The sequence below is a fragment of the Rattus norvegicus genome, chromosome 8 (assembly GCF_036323735.1).
Source record: "Rattus norvegicus strain BN/NHsdMcwi chromosome 8, GRCr8, whole genome shotgun sequence".
Classification (NCBI taxonomy): Eukaryota; Metazoa; Chordata; class Mammalia; order Rodentia; family Muridae; genus Rattus; species Rattus norvegicus.
The window spans coordinates 93,054,190-93,068,418 of NC_086026.1; positions in this window are offsets into that span (position 1 = coordinate 93,054,190).

Genomic DNA, 14,229 nt, shown 5'->3' on the forward strand with positions numbered 1-14,229 from the left:
AACAAATGAGATTAAATAAATAACTGCTCTGTCCGGAATGTCTTTTTTGCTAGTGAAATTTCAGGTTTGGAGTTCTTTCTTGGACTCTGTCTTGAACCCTCCTGGGAAGCCATCAGGTTCTGTTGTCCCTGGAAGGTGACCTATGAGGACTCTGCTTGCTGCTTCCTGACCAATTTTGAGTCCACTTAGGAAAGTTTTAAATATTTTGTTCACTTCAGTGAACTTTCCAAATGAGTTATTTCCAAATGATTTATATATACATATATATTATATATATAAACTTATAAATATAATATATAATATATATTAACTTATAAATCCCTTTTGCCATTTTTATCTCTGCCTACTATCTCTGCCTTCCATTCTCAGTGTATATGTTTTTGCATTCTCTTTGTTTTCTAACTCAGTTTTGCTTATCCCCAACCCCAAAGCCATCAGTCTCACAGAACCACTGTTGTTTTTGTCAACAACAGTGCGTTTTTTTGTGTATTTGTTTTTGTTATTTTACTCCTAGATTTTCAAGATCTGTGTTGCTCTCTTCTTTCTGGTGTTTTAAGGTAAGCGCATGGGCATTGAGTTTTGCAGAGTTCTCATGTAAGTATTTTCTATTTTAGGTTTCTCTGCAGGTATTTGGCCATCTGCTAAAGAGGTGGCAGTGTCTTGTCTTTATTAATATACAGTGACTTCTACAGAAATACAGAGAAACCTGGCTTCTGTTCCTGGTTACTTATTTTCATACATGTTAAGCAATTTCTTTTTACTGTCATTTCATAAATTTGCGAACATTATTTCAATGCCAGTGTTTAAAGTGCATTTCTTCATGAACCACAGTCAGTACCTATGTCATTAGTAATCTGGGATCTGTTTAAACTCAGTTTCTGGGAGCTTAGCGGTAGGGCACTTATCTAGCTTATCTAGTGCAAGGACTTGGGTACAATTCCAAGAACTATAAAAAGAAACAAACTAAAACAAAACTTCAATGTCTAATTTAGGCTCTCCAGGCAATATGCATTTCAGCAGGAAGCCCACAGACACATAGCTTGTGCTTAACAAGTTCTAGGGGAATTTTCCTTTACTTCTGTTGCTTCCACAGAGAAGGGTGAGTCGGTTGTCTTTGCTTCCGAGCCTGGTGTCTTTGCTTCCGTGGGTCACATTGCTGTGGATCCCTCCTGAGGGCAGCCTGCTTCCCCAGAGCAGCCTGCTTCAAGCGGACCTTGTTTCACCTATTCCAGATCCTACTTTCTTCTGTATTCTGATTCCTGGCCTTGGCTTCTGTTCCTCCCACAAAGCCAATTAAAACTCAAACCTGAGGCCACAGTCATTGGCAAGAGCCTCAGAATAGCACCAGCTCTAGGGCTCAGCTAATCTTCAAGAACTCACTCTTCCTCACTGTGCCCCCAACTCTAGCCTCACTTTGTAACTGCCAGTTCAGCTACATCTTGAAAAAGTATTTTGAAACCACTTGTTCTCTGATACCCTTATTATAGTCTCAAAATTGATAATGATTGTTTTTAGGTGTATTTTGTGTGTGTATGTGTCTCTCTGTGTGTGTGTGTGTGTGTGTGTGTGAATGACACATGTGTGCAAAGGCCTACAGAGGCCCAAAGAGGGGTTTGGATCCCCAAAACTGGAGTTATAGGCAGTCGTGACACACCTAATACAGATATCAAGACAAACTTGGGTCATTTACAAAATCAAGACGTGGTCATAACCACTGAGCAAAGCTTCTCTTAAGCCTAATTATTATCTTTCTTGCTTCTGACAGGACTTCTACGTAGTCTAACACACTTCTGGAAAATAACCAAGTTTATGACACTTCATAAAATGCACATATAAGTTTGCCACAAATAAAACATACACAATTAGAAACTCTAGAAGTACAGTGATTTAAAAAAAAAAACAAAACGTGGTTTGATCTTGTACTTACATCACCTCATCAAAGCCACAGAACGTTTCTGTCCCCGTTCTTTGCCTTTTATGTCAACTTCAGTCCTGAGCTGTGTCTCTCCCCAGCATGGTCACAAAATGTCCCCAAACACCAAAGCGAAGCAGTTATTCAAGTCCAAACAAGGCTCTTGTTTTACTTGCTTTACCATGGCTATGATAAAACATCATGACCAAGGCAAGTTAAAAAAAAAAAGCATTTAACTTTGGGGCTTCATTTTAGAGGGTTAGAGTCTTTGTCACGAAGGGAAGAGAGAAGCAGGCAGGAAGCCCCGGAACATTACCTGAGAGCTAGCATCTTGACACAGTCAGGAGAATGGTGAACAGTGGAAATGACACAGTCTTTTTAAAACTCAAAGCCCACCCCCAGGAATACACCTTCTCCAGCAAAGCTATACTTCCTAATCCTTCCTAAACAGTTATACCAAGGAACTGTATGAAAAACCGTGCGTTCGTGACTCAAACTCTCATTCCAACCACCGTGGTTCTCTTAACTTCAAACTCTGCTTTGGAAATAAACTGTCGTTCAGTTTTTCTTTCTTGTGTTGATTGATCGGACATAGAGTTAATCAGGAAAAAAAATCATATAACATTGTGATATGATCCCGAGAACAAAATATGGCCTGTTGGGAAATTAAATTTCTTCACTGTCTTGTGACTAGTTCTTCTAAATATAAAAGTGGACTAAAGTTGGAAGTGTTTATAGTCGGGAGCATCTGTTGTCCATTATGAAACAGAATAAAGCTAAATATTGACTACACTGAAGGGATTCAAGGCTGAGTCCTGCATTATCTATTTCACAGAGAAATGCAGGCTATGAAACATATGCTGGAAAAAAATAGCTTTCTAATTTCACATGGGAAGAACAGAACTTAAGAAGTTAGGTTTCCAGTTCATTATTTGTTGTCATTGAGATGATTTCACTGTGCGACCCAGGCCTGAGATCCTCTTGTCTCAGCTTCCCTGACATTTATGTTACAGATCTGTGCTCAGCTTCTGTTAATCTTTCTATTTGGAATTGAATATAGAGCCTAAAGTTTTCTGCTTTGAAAATAAACGGCCATTCAATTTTTCTTTCTCGTGTTGATTGACTGGACACAGAGTTATCAGAAAAAAAATCATATAACATTATGATATGATCCAGAGAACAAAATATGGCCTGTTGGGAAATTAAATTTCCTCACTGTCTTGTGACTAGTTTTCTGTGTCTGCACATGTTTACATCGTGCAGGACACTTGTGATTTAGTTCTAATTAGCATAAGTAAGAAATGTTTACAGGGCTAGGCAGAGAGATGGCTCAGTGGCTAAGAGGTTTGTTTCTCTGTATGCATAGAGGCAGCTTATAAACCACCTGTAATTCCAGCTCCGTGGGCTCTGATGCCTTCCTCTAGTGTGGGTGTGTGTGTGTGTGGGGTGTGCCTGTGTGCATGCATGTGTGTGTGCACACACAAAAAATACACATAAACGAAAAAAATTGAAGAATGCCCAGTTGTTTCTGGAAGTTAAATGTTCTGTACTGGGTTATGCACATATTTTTGTTCTTGTATCATCAAGGCTTTTGATTTTTGAACGCCCTGACTAAAAGTCGAGGGAGTTCCCATATGTTATGATTCACGCATTTGGTTGGGATGGGGGAATGTGACAACTTGGAGCAGGCACTGAGAATCCTGAGACATGGAACAGAGTGGCAGGAAGTGAATCTCCACTCAGGGAGAACGTGAGGGCCTGTTCACCATTCTTGTGAGCAGGACGGAAGCCCAGGGCAGGGGCAAGGCCAGAGGAATATCCTGCTTGCTTCCTTGAATGTACAGAGTACCTTGAGCTGCGAAGGCTTACCCATCACCCCATGACCAACCCCCACGCTTCATTCCAAAGGAGCCTTCCCTCAGACAGCCAGTAAACACTGTTTCTGTAGGGGGCAGTGCCTAGTTGGCAGAGAGGTGGAAAATATGTCCTGGGTTTCTCTATGGCTAATTATACTGCAGTGTTTACAAGGGAGAGGGCCCTGATTCCGATCCCTGCAGCAACTGGCCTGGGCTCTCAAATATGCGCTTTGATTACCCCTTTTTATCTTAGCGTGAAGAGTTGGAACTGGCGTTTATTAGTCATAAAGTTATTCATTCCATTTAAATCCAACCGCAGTGCATTCAACTTCATAACCTCCTGTGGCAGTGGGTTTCACAGGTTGTCTAAATGTAGCACACAGTAATGGTTTCTTCCACTTGCTCTAAATGTATCACCCATTAATTCCACCAGATGACATTTTTTCTTCAGTGACATTATGGAACATTCAGTTCTTTGGCTGAGAGCACAAACAAAGGCCTCTGTCAGGCTCATAAGACACGAAATATTCTCCGCTCTCCCTTTTAATTGTGTTAGTCCCGTTTGATCGACACCTCGGAAACCTGAAATCTCACTGGATTTAAACTTTGCTCTCCTCTCCCAGTCTTTTGGGAATTATTTCGAATGTGTATTTATTATTAGTTTTCCGGGTGCCCTGGTTGGCGTGAGTAGGATTGATTTGTGGGATCAGGGCACCATGGCCCTCCTGAAAGGTATCAAGTTTCTTGTGAAGATGCCTCACAGTAAATTGTTGGTGGCCATCACTTCATCCAGGGAATGGATGACAACACAGGTGATTTTAGAGCAATTGAGTTACTTCTGCCTCTGTCAACACCTCCCTCCCTGACCAGTATTTCCACGTGTTCTGAAGTATAAAATTCCTCCAGAACATCTCAGGTCCTTTGATCACTGTTCCAGCTAAAACTACCTCAGAGGGAGCTGTGTTATTTAAGCTATTGTCAGCACACTCCCCCCGGGCATAGACTATGATGGTGGTATGTCTTTTTTTTTCTTTCTTCCTCTTTTAAATCTGTTGTTTTTAAATCTTGTCCCAGAGAGCCCTAAAATTCCACAGTAGTATTTCAGATACGGCAGAAGTATAAAGAGATCAGCCGGGCTGGGTTTCGCTCGGCGGCTCTGCCCTGACCTGCTGGAGGTTCTCACTACCTGACATTGTTTGTGGTGAGAAGCTTCTCCATTATCGTGTGTAGTTTTGCCTATCTCTGTTAAGCATCCGGGCTAAGAATGCCCGCCCGTAGCATGAATTCAGGATGAGCCACTGATGAGTTTCTGTCACTAACCCTGAGTTAATTCCACATTCTCCCACGTAGCCACTGCCCCTGACGTACACATGGCTTTCCAGTAGTTCATTGCCTCTCCAACCACCAGTATAATTCTCATTCTTGCTCCGCTATCCGGGGGAGGGGAGCAGAAGACTGGAAATAAAAAGAAGAACTATTTAAATGTTTCCGCTGCTTTCTAAAATGCAGAATTGTTCTCCTGGGAGCTTTGGGATAGATTTTCTCAATAGGTGAAAAGTACGGGTTACACCGTGGAATCAAGCACAGTGAGGGACCTGGAGAGCAGGAGCTATAAAAATGTGTTAGCCATGGAAGTCGCTTGTCACTGATAAACAGAAAGGAATCGTGTATTTCAGACTGATGAAAGTTGGGCATAAATTGGAGCGATTTAGTTGTATTCCAACCAGAAAGTGAAGAAATTGTGAGGCTGGACAAAACAAATATTTTAGCTTTAAAGGAATCGATGAAAATTTAATTGCACAAAATTGAAAACTTCAAAAAAAAATCACCAAAGATAAAGATAAAAAGTAATAAATAGGGGTTGGGGATTTAGCTCAGTCGTAGAGCACTTGCCTAGCAAGCGCAAGGCCCTGGGTTCGGTCCTCAGCTCCGGAAAAAAAAAGTAATAAATAAATTTGGGGGAAACTATAAAATTTGTCTATGGATTGATGTAGATAGGTATCCTATTAAGTCAGACTTAAGCAACAGAAATCAACTGCTGCTAATTTGTACACATAAAGCCTTGTTATAATTATATAAAATAGAGTTGAAAATGGGTGACATTAAAAATAGGCCTTGGTATGAATGAAAACCAGCGGGCCGATGTCAACCTGGAAAAACTCTAGTTTCTGGGAATATTTTCCGAAAACTTCAGGTGTTGTGATGTGGCTTCTAGCATTTTTTTAATTCTAGTTTCACGTTTTTGAAAAGTCAAGCTCCAAGGGCTGTCTGCTTAGGCAGAGAATGCAGGCATGCGTTATGCTTCTCTGGGTTAGCCAGCCCTCAGAAGATCGCAATTCTGGAGGGATGATCTGTGCACCAAGAGAAAGACTCTCTGTAGGCAAAATGAACAGATGTCTGCCCCAAGTTTCATTTGTATTTAAGGAAAGAAAGCGAGAAGAAAGGGCGGTCAATAAATTGAGGACTCGACCTGAGGATGCACAGGCAAACAAGCAAAGCGATGCGGCTGAAGTGACATTCGAACAAGAAAAAATGAAATTAGCACCAAAATGATGTATTCAAAAGGAAAGAACTACTTAAGCGCTGACAGCACAACGTTTTCAAGCACTAAGCACAGAATTGCCAGGTGATCCACTTCTTGGTATTTGCCTAACAGACCTGAAGCTAGAGACTCAGACATGGACACACTACCGCTCATAGCAGCACTGTTCACAGTAACTGTAAGGTATGGGAAAATATACAAGGACAAAGAAGTGTGTGGAGGAAATGTGTACACATACAATGCAGTTTATTCAGCCTTGGCAAGGGTGGAGATGCTCACGGAAGCCACAATGTAGATGAACCTTGAACAAATTTCACAAAGAGAGGTACTGTGTGATCCCTTGTATGTGCAAATACTGTTTATCCCATGCATGCATGAATACTAGATGATTTCATGTATGTGCAAATACTGTATGATCCTTTGTATGTGCAAATACTGTGTGATCCCATGTATGTGCAAATAGTTAGGAGACCTGTATGTGCAAATACTGTATGAGGTCTTATATGTACAAATACTGTATGATTATATCTATGTGCCAATACTGTATAAGCTCTTATATGTATAAATACTATATGGTTCTATGTATGTGCAAATAATGTATGATCCATCTATGTGTAAATGCTGTATATATTATATATATGTATACATATATATTATCCCATGTATGTGTAAATACTGTGTGATCCCTGATATATACAAATACTGTACATTACTCTGTATGTATAAATACTGTGGGGTTCCATGTATGTGCACATACTGTATAGCCCCTTGTATGTGCAAATACTTTGTGATCCAATGAATGTGCAGTAGCTTAATAAGCATGGAGTTTCTGTTTGAGATAAGTAATTTATAGAAATGGGTAACAATGGTCTTGTCCAGGGGTATGGATGTGTAAAGGCCCTGAAATATATATTTAAAATGGCTAAAAGGGTAAATTGTGTTACATACAGCTTCCCCTAATCTTTGGTAATGTATCATTTCTTAGAGGAAGGTTCTGTTAAGTATATTTATACACTAAAGATGGCAATGTAAGTTGATGTATTTTAGGAAACAGTAAGGTAATTTTTACAAAAAGTTCCAAATGTTCCTAGGGTTTGACTTTTCACCTTTTTGTTTTTACTTTTGTTTTTTGTTCGTTTGTTTGTTTTTCAATACAGGGCCTCTCTGGAACTCACTCTGTAGACCAGGCTGGCTTTGAACTCACAAAGAACTGCCTGCTTCGCCTCCCGGGTATGGGGATTAAAGGCATGCACTACTAGCACCTGTCATCAACTTGTAACTTTTTAAGTTAACTTGTATTATGAAATTTTGCCTGGGTCATAAAAGCGATAAAATTTAACATTAGACTAAATTAAATATACTAACCCTGTAAAATATCTAACAAAAGAGATAAAAATCGCCTATTTGTAGTAGAAATTTTAAGAAATATTTGAAAACCAATATCCCTATTTATTATCTACTCACAGGTAAACTAAATATAATTAAACAGTAACCATATATCAACTAGAGTTATAATAGAAGTCAACTTGAAAAAACCCTCAGTAACACAGCTTCATACATTTGGCGGTGGCGGAAAGAATTTCAGAAATGATAGTGGCATAAAAGGAGACAGGACAATAAAAAATCTCAAAAAAAAAATTGAGACGCAAAAGTTTTTAAAGAAGATAACCTCCCATTCGACAAGAGAGATGAGCATCAGGGTTCTAAACAGCCTTAGCACACGGAGCTGTGTATCAGCAACATAGGTTACACGGGACATCAAGCAGTACTGTTTCTGAGTCCTTAGAGATCTAAAACAGTGGGAAAATATGTAACAAAACGTCCTTTCCTCCCACCCTCCCTCCTTCCTTCCCTCCCTCCCTTCCTCCCTCCCTCCCTCCTTCCCTCCCTCCCTCTTGCCCTCCCTCCCTCCCTCCCTTCTTCCCTTTTGTCCTCCCTCTCTTTCGTCTTCCCTCCCTCCCTCCCTTCCTCCCTCCTTCCTCCTTCCTTCACTCTCTCTCTCCATCTTTGTCGTGGAAGGCTCCCTGTAAGGTAATATTATTCCATGCTGACTCAGCATGAGGGTACCATTGCTTAAGACTTAGTGCTCCTCCTTGAGGCCTTTAATGTAGCCCAGCACAGCCTAACACCCCATGAAAGACACAACACATGAAGACCCACTGCTCAGGGCCCCATCAGACATCAGTATGCCACTCCTAATAGAAGAATTCCATACGGACAGTGCCTGTGTGGAAGTTCTCATCCAGGAGACAGGGGAAAAGACAAAACGGCAGAATTTCCAAGTGACCCCCAGATCCTGCAGTGTCAATCAAGCCGGTGGCAAAACTAGTTTAAAATAAAAATAAACCCATAGGTGTTAGCATACTTCATAATGCGTGGGTGCTTTGGAGCACACAGAGGTTTGCCAGACACTTCAGGTAGGTAGTGGGGGGGAATTGTGCCAGAAAACAGTGAAAATTGCGACAGGAAGAAGGACAATGTGTTCTGGAACCCTCCGAGGAGGCAGACCTTTCAAATCGCACTGTGTGGGAACTAATATAAAAGGACGCCTTGGCAGGAAGCAATGAAGCCCAATAAACTCTAACTGCGTAAGAAGAAAATAACAACGACATTTAGCCTGATGTCACTTCTAATACGGAATCAGGGGCTCGCCTCAAAAAGAGAACCTACACTGTGCTATTATTGGCTCAGATAACGTGTTTAACAGTGTATCCTGTACTTGGATAGGGCATCTTTAAAGGTTTCTCTAAGCACCACTCGATTGACATGATTCAGTTAAAGGGAAACTGCAGGGTCACTAACACTTAGAAATTTTCTTTATTTGTCTTATGCAGAAAACAGGATCTCCATTTTTAATCTTACAGCTAGGCTCACCAAATGATACCGTTACGTCTGGGTATCTGGTAGAAATCACTCAATTATCCTCGCTTTGTAGCAGCACATCTGAAAAACAGTAACCATGTAAGTAAGACTCTGTCTATGGCTGACGGGGTCCACGTGGAAGCTGTTTGGGTGGAACCATGGCCCCTGCTCTTCCCAGATGTGGAGTGCCTGGCTGCCTTTGCCCTCTCCAACTGCCATTGCTCTAAAGACTGTTTGTTGAATTATCTGGTAATTCCCTTAGCTTTTCTGATTTCCTCCAACCCAGAATTAACGGTCTCTATCTAGCTATATATAAACGTATCCTTTTTGTTTCCCACTTTTGTAATTTAAAAACTCTGAAGCAGGGAAAGGAGAAGACACCAGTAGTGGGGTGCTGGTACCCTCAGGGCTGTAAAGCCTTTGTGGTACTCATACTTGGTTGCCCTGCACTGTGAAAGAGCTGGAAATATTTCCCAGAGTTCTTTGGAACTTCCTATTCACAACAGCCCGTGAAGTTCCCAGCGCAATATTTTTTCTACACCTTAGAGCAGCCTGGCTGAAATTGATGTCCCCTCTCACTTTTTCCAGATACACACACACACACACACACACACACACACACACACACACACACACGTTGAACACCTATCCTTTGCAGCGCGGTGAACGTTTCTAATCGTTTTGATGACGCTGATTGCGCCTCTCCAGGGATGCTCTCTTCATTACAGTGGGCCTTTGCACTGTCCTGATCTCATCTCTCAGCCCGCAGCCTCCATGGGTTCTCCTGCTCCTACATTATTGACTCTGTCGCTGTTCCTAGGTTTCCTCTCTTAATCATACAAACAGCTTCTCAAGTGCCATTCTGGGACCATAAGGAAGACAAGTGCCAAATATGCCTGCAGTTCTCACCTAGATTTCCTGCAACTCCCTCTTCAATTACTACCTAGCATGGTGGCTTATTGTTCTGTTTCTGCGCACTATACACAGTCCTCGTTCATACAGAGTGGAGTCGGTCATGTGGTGGGACTGTTAATATTTCTTTTGTCATTTATTAATTGAAAACCTCATGCTGTTTCCTTGGAGTCCCTGACCAGAGTTCCATTCACGGGGGTAGGAGGAGAGTGTGTAGAAGGGTGTACCTTGCTTTCCAGTGCTATTACTCATGACCATTAAGCCCCACTCTGGTTTTCCTGTTTACTTCCTAAGGGAATTATACCACATACATATAGGGCAAAAATGTCCAAAGCATGCCCAGTTAGGAAAGAGACCAAAGAAATGGACCTCCCCATTACAAGGGACATCTTCTTACCAAAGGTCAACGAATGACTGTGGCAATCTAGCCAGAAGTGAGTTATGTAAGAAATTTTAATAGCAATGGTATAGAAGTTTGGAAGGCCAAAAGTAAAACATCAGTGATTAATTTCTGAACTTAGAGATTAATATACAATTAATATAAATTTAATGCATAACCAGTCTGAATCTACATTTTGTGGCAAAAAAAAAAAAACCATAAATGAGCATTTCAAAATAGGGTGGAGAGAGAGTTCCGCAGTTAACAGAGCTATACAGCTCTTTCAGAAGACCCGTGCTCAGGTCCGAGGTCCCATACAGGTTGATTCACAACTGCCTGTAACTCTACCTCCAGGGAACACAGGCCCTTTCCGGGACTGCACAGGCACCTACACTGGTACACAACACTCACACACACAATTTATTTATTTATTTATATGATTATTATTTTATTATTTATTAGTTTTATAATAGAAATAAATATTTAAAAAATAAAAGTAGGCCTCTTTTTCTTTATAGTCCAATCTTGGTTTCTTTCCCGATTTAAATCCTTCTCGTTTTGTTTTGTGAGCCTAAGTCTTCGGTGCCAGAGTCATCTCTCCAGGGCTTCCCTAAGTATTTGAACTGCCAGTAACTATTTCTTTTATTGCAAATGGATTTTTTATATAATATACTTGAACCTGCAGTGGCTATGTGTTCCCCACTATCCACCCTGATGTTCTGGGTTCCCGAATGAAACACACACACACACACACACACACACACACACACACACACACACACACACAGCCTTATATTTTAATATGCTTTAAACAGCTCAATGACTGGGCCATTCCCAAACCTCCATGTGGCTAACACTTACCCTCGGATATTCCTGAGTTATTACTTCTACATCTATATTCTATCATGGCTGCTACTCCTTTCCTCTTCCCTTGGTCCCTTGTCCGGAAATCCTAAAGTCCCATCTCTGTCCCCCTGTCCAGCCACTGGCCACTGGCAACTTTATTACCAATCAAAACCAACTGGGGGCAGGGTCCCTCAGCATTTCATGTGCAGACATGCAGATTCCCGTGTAATTTGGGGGACCAAGTTAACATAAGTAGCACCAGACCAAATCCACAACATTACAGTTTCCCTCTGCTGCCATTAACTCCCTTAAGGGACAGCTTCAGTTTACTGTGCTAATCCAAGAAGTATTTCCCTTTTGCAGTATAATTCACTCTCCAGGAGGAAATTTATTAAATATTTAAACAGTTAAATTTCTGTATTTGTATTTAGTAAAATTTAATATAAAACTACATTGAAAAATTGGAAAGCACAATTGTTGCTAAATATATTGTTCCGTAATGTTAAGCACGTTCACATATCACACAGCCAAAATCCAGAATGTTTTTACTTTGGGAAGGTAAATATCCCTACGTTTTTTGGTGTGGGATTTTTCCTTTTTTTAAAAGAGTTATTTATTAATTAATTAATTAATTAATTAACTAATTCATTCATTCATTATGTAGTACACTGACACTGTACTTGGACACACTAGAAGAGGGCATCAGATCCCATTACAGATGATTGTAAGACACCATGTGGTTGTTGGGAATTGAACTCACGACCTTTGGAAGAGCGGTCAGTGCTTTTAACTGCTGAGCCATCTCTCCAGACCCCAGTGTCCTTATCTTTTTAGGAGTTAAACATCATCTCCTCATTCCCTGCCTCCTCCCATGAACAGTCAAGTCCGTCATTCTATCTTCTGTCTGTCTGTCTGTGTATGAGTACTCTCAGTATTCCACATCAGTAAAGTCATATGGTTTCAACAATTAATTTCCATGAACTGCCAAATTTGATGAATAAGAAGTCGTATCTTATAAGCATGTGATAGCCTAAGGCGAAGAACCATTTAGCAGAATCACATTGATATATCACATGTGTAAGATAGGAATTTATTTACATAGCACCTGCTTACTTTTGAACTGAAGAGTTTTCAAAGGGAAGGTTGGATGAAATTTGAAAGGCTCTAATGAGGAGAAAGTGGGGAATGGCTCTCTTTGTGGCGATACAGAAAAGCACCATTTTGTAAACCTTAAACTGCTAAAAGTTGCTTAGTGGGGGGGGGGGGAGTAGTTTTGTGGTCCTAAAGGTTCTGGAAAGCTGCGTATTACAGCTCTCGAAGTCACCCATATTGCATGCTAACACACTTAAGTAAAGAACTTTAGTTCTTCCTCCACCTAAGAACACTGTGGAAGAAAATGTACGGCGTCTGAATCATGAGGTAGCTTAGTTATCTCTTGGTCCTCAAAGGACTCTTAAAGCTGGGTCTTGGTTAGCTCCCTAAACCTTCTTCATTCTACATTTTTGTGTATACCACGTACATGTAATAATACATATGAAGCTGACATGTTGAGTAGAGATTGCTGTCTCTCAGAAAGTGCTGTAACCAAGAGGCTCCTTCCTGTAAATGCCAAGTGTAAACTTTCATTTGAAGGAGTCGTCAAGCATCTCTGACAAAACAGGCTGCATTTAGGTCGAGGTTTGAAACCACTGCACGATTTCCATGGAAGGCAGATCTATGACCCTTCTGGCTAAAATAAAACAGCTTGGGTATTACACTTATCCCCTTCTTGCATGATAAGAGGAACCAACAACTCAGCTGCAAAGGGCAGGTAATGAGAACATGTCTGTGCACGCACAACATTACTATTGGATTGGAACACAGTCTGTGCACCGTGCTTAGAGAGAAACAAAGGTTCCAGAAGATACTGCCCAGAGCACGAGATGAATCACCATCACTACACAAAAACCTCTGAGATCACTTGTGGAAGCTAAGTGGTAGGAGCCTGGGTAATAACTAGGAAATGACTGCTTTTCCACTGGAGACATTTTCTTAATTATTTCCTGGCTCTATAGGCAATTTTAACACCTTGTGAGGCTGTCATTATGATCCACTTACAATAATGACAGTTTCCCTCTGCATATCTGACAATGCATAAATTAACTCCTTCCTTATAATATGTTTCCCACAATTATTACCAAGTATTTCTATGTCTGTCTGACCTTGTTCTATGAGTGTTCTGCTCTCTGAGGGCAGCAATGACTTAAATTCAGTATGCCCTTTAGGACCCCATCCAGTCTTTAGCACACTGTATGAATAGTGTACTCGCGCCACTGGAGGCACTAAATTAGTCAGTTAACTCACAGAATTCAGTTCGTAGTCTTATGTTTTGTATGAAAAGAATTAATTTTTCTTGTATCCTTGAAGAAATTTAAAAGGTTAAACTCCTTCTTCATTCAAAAGAAATGATGCCAGCCACACGGTAAGCTGGAACTTGTCCAGTGCTCTTGACTTAATGTGATTCCTTAAAGAATTAAAACACATGGGCAGATTCATTGGAAAGTGAAAAGGGAAAAGACAAGCAGAAGAGAGAAAACACACTTGAGCCTTCAGTTGAGTGTTCAGTTTTGAGCGTCTCTTGTATTTTTAGCCGTCCAAGTGCTCCTAAAGCCAAGGCGCTGTTCTTTCTTACTCACCACATCTTTTCTTCTTTACTGAGCTTGACTGGTGCTATCTCCGTGACTGTCCTGTGAGTGCTTGGCCATGAACTTCTCATGGTGGAAAAAAATGAGGCCAACCCAGGCAGCCATAAAAAGGACACCCAAAAGACGCCTGCCACCACGATGAGCAAATATGTGATGAAGAGATGGGAAATATGAAGTCTTGAGTGGAGAGATGAGTGGGAAAGCAAAACCGAGTGATTCAAGCACTGTGGAAAGAG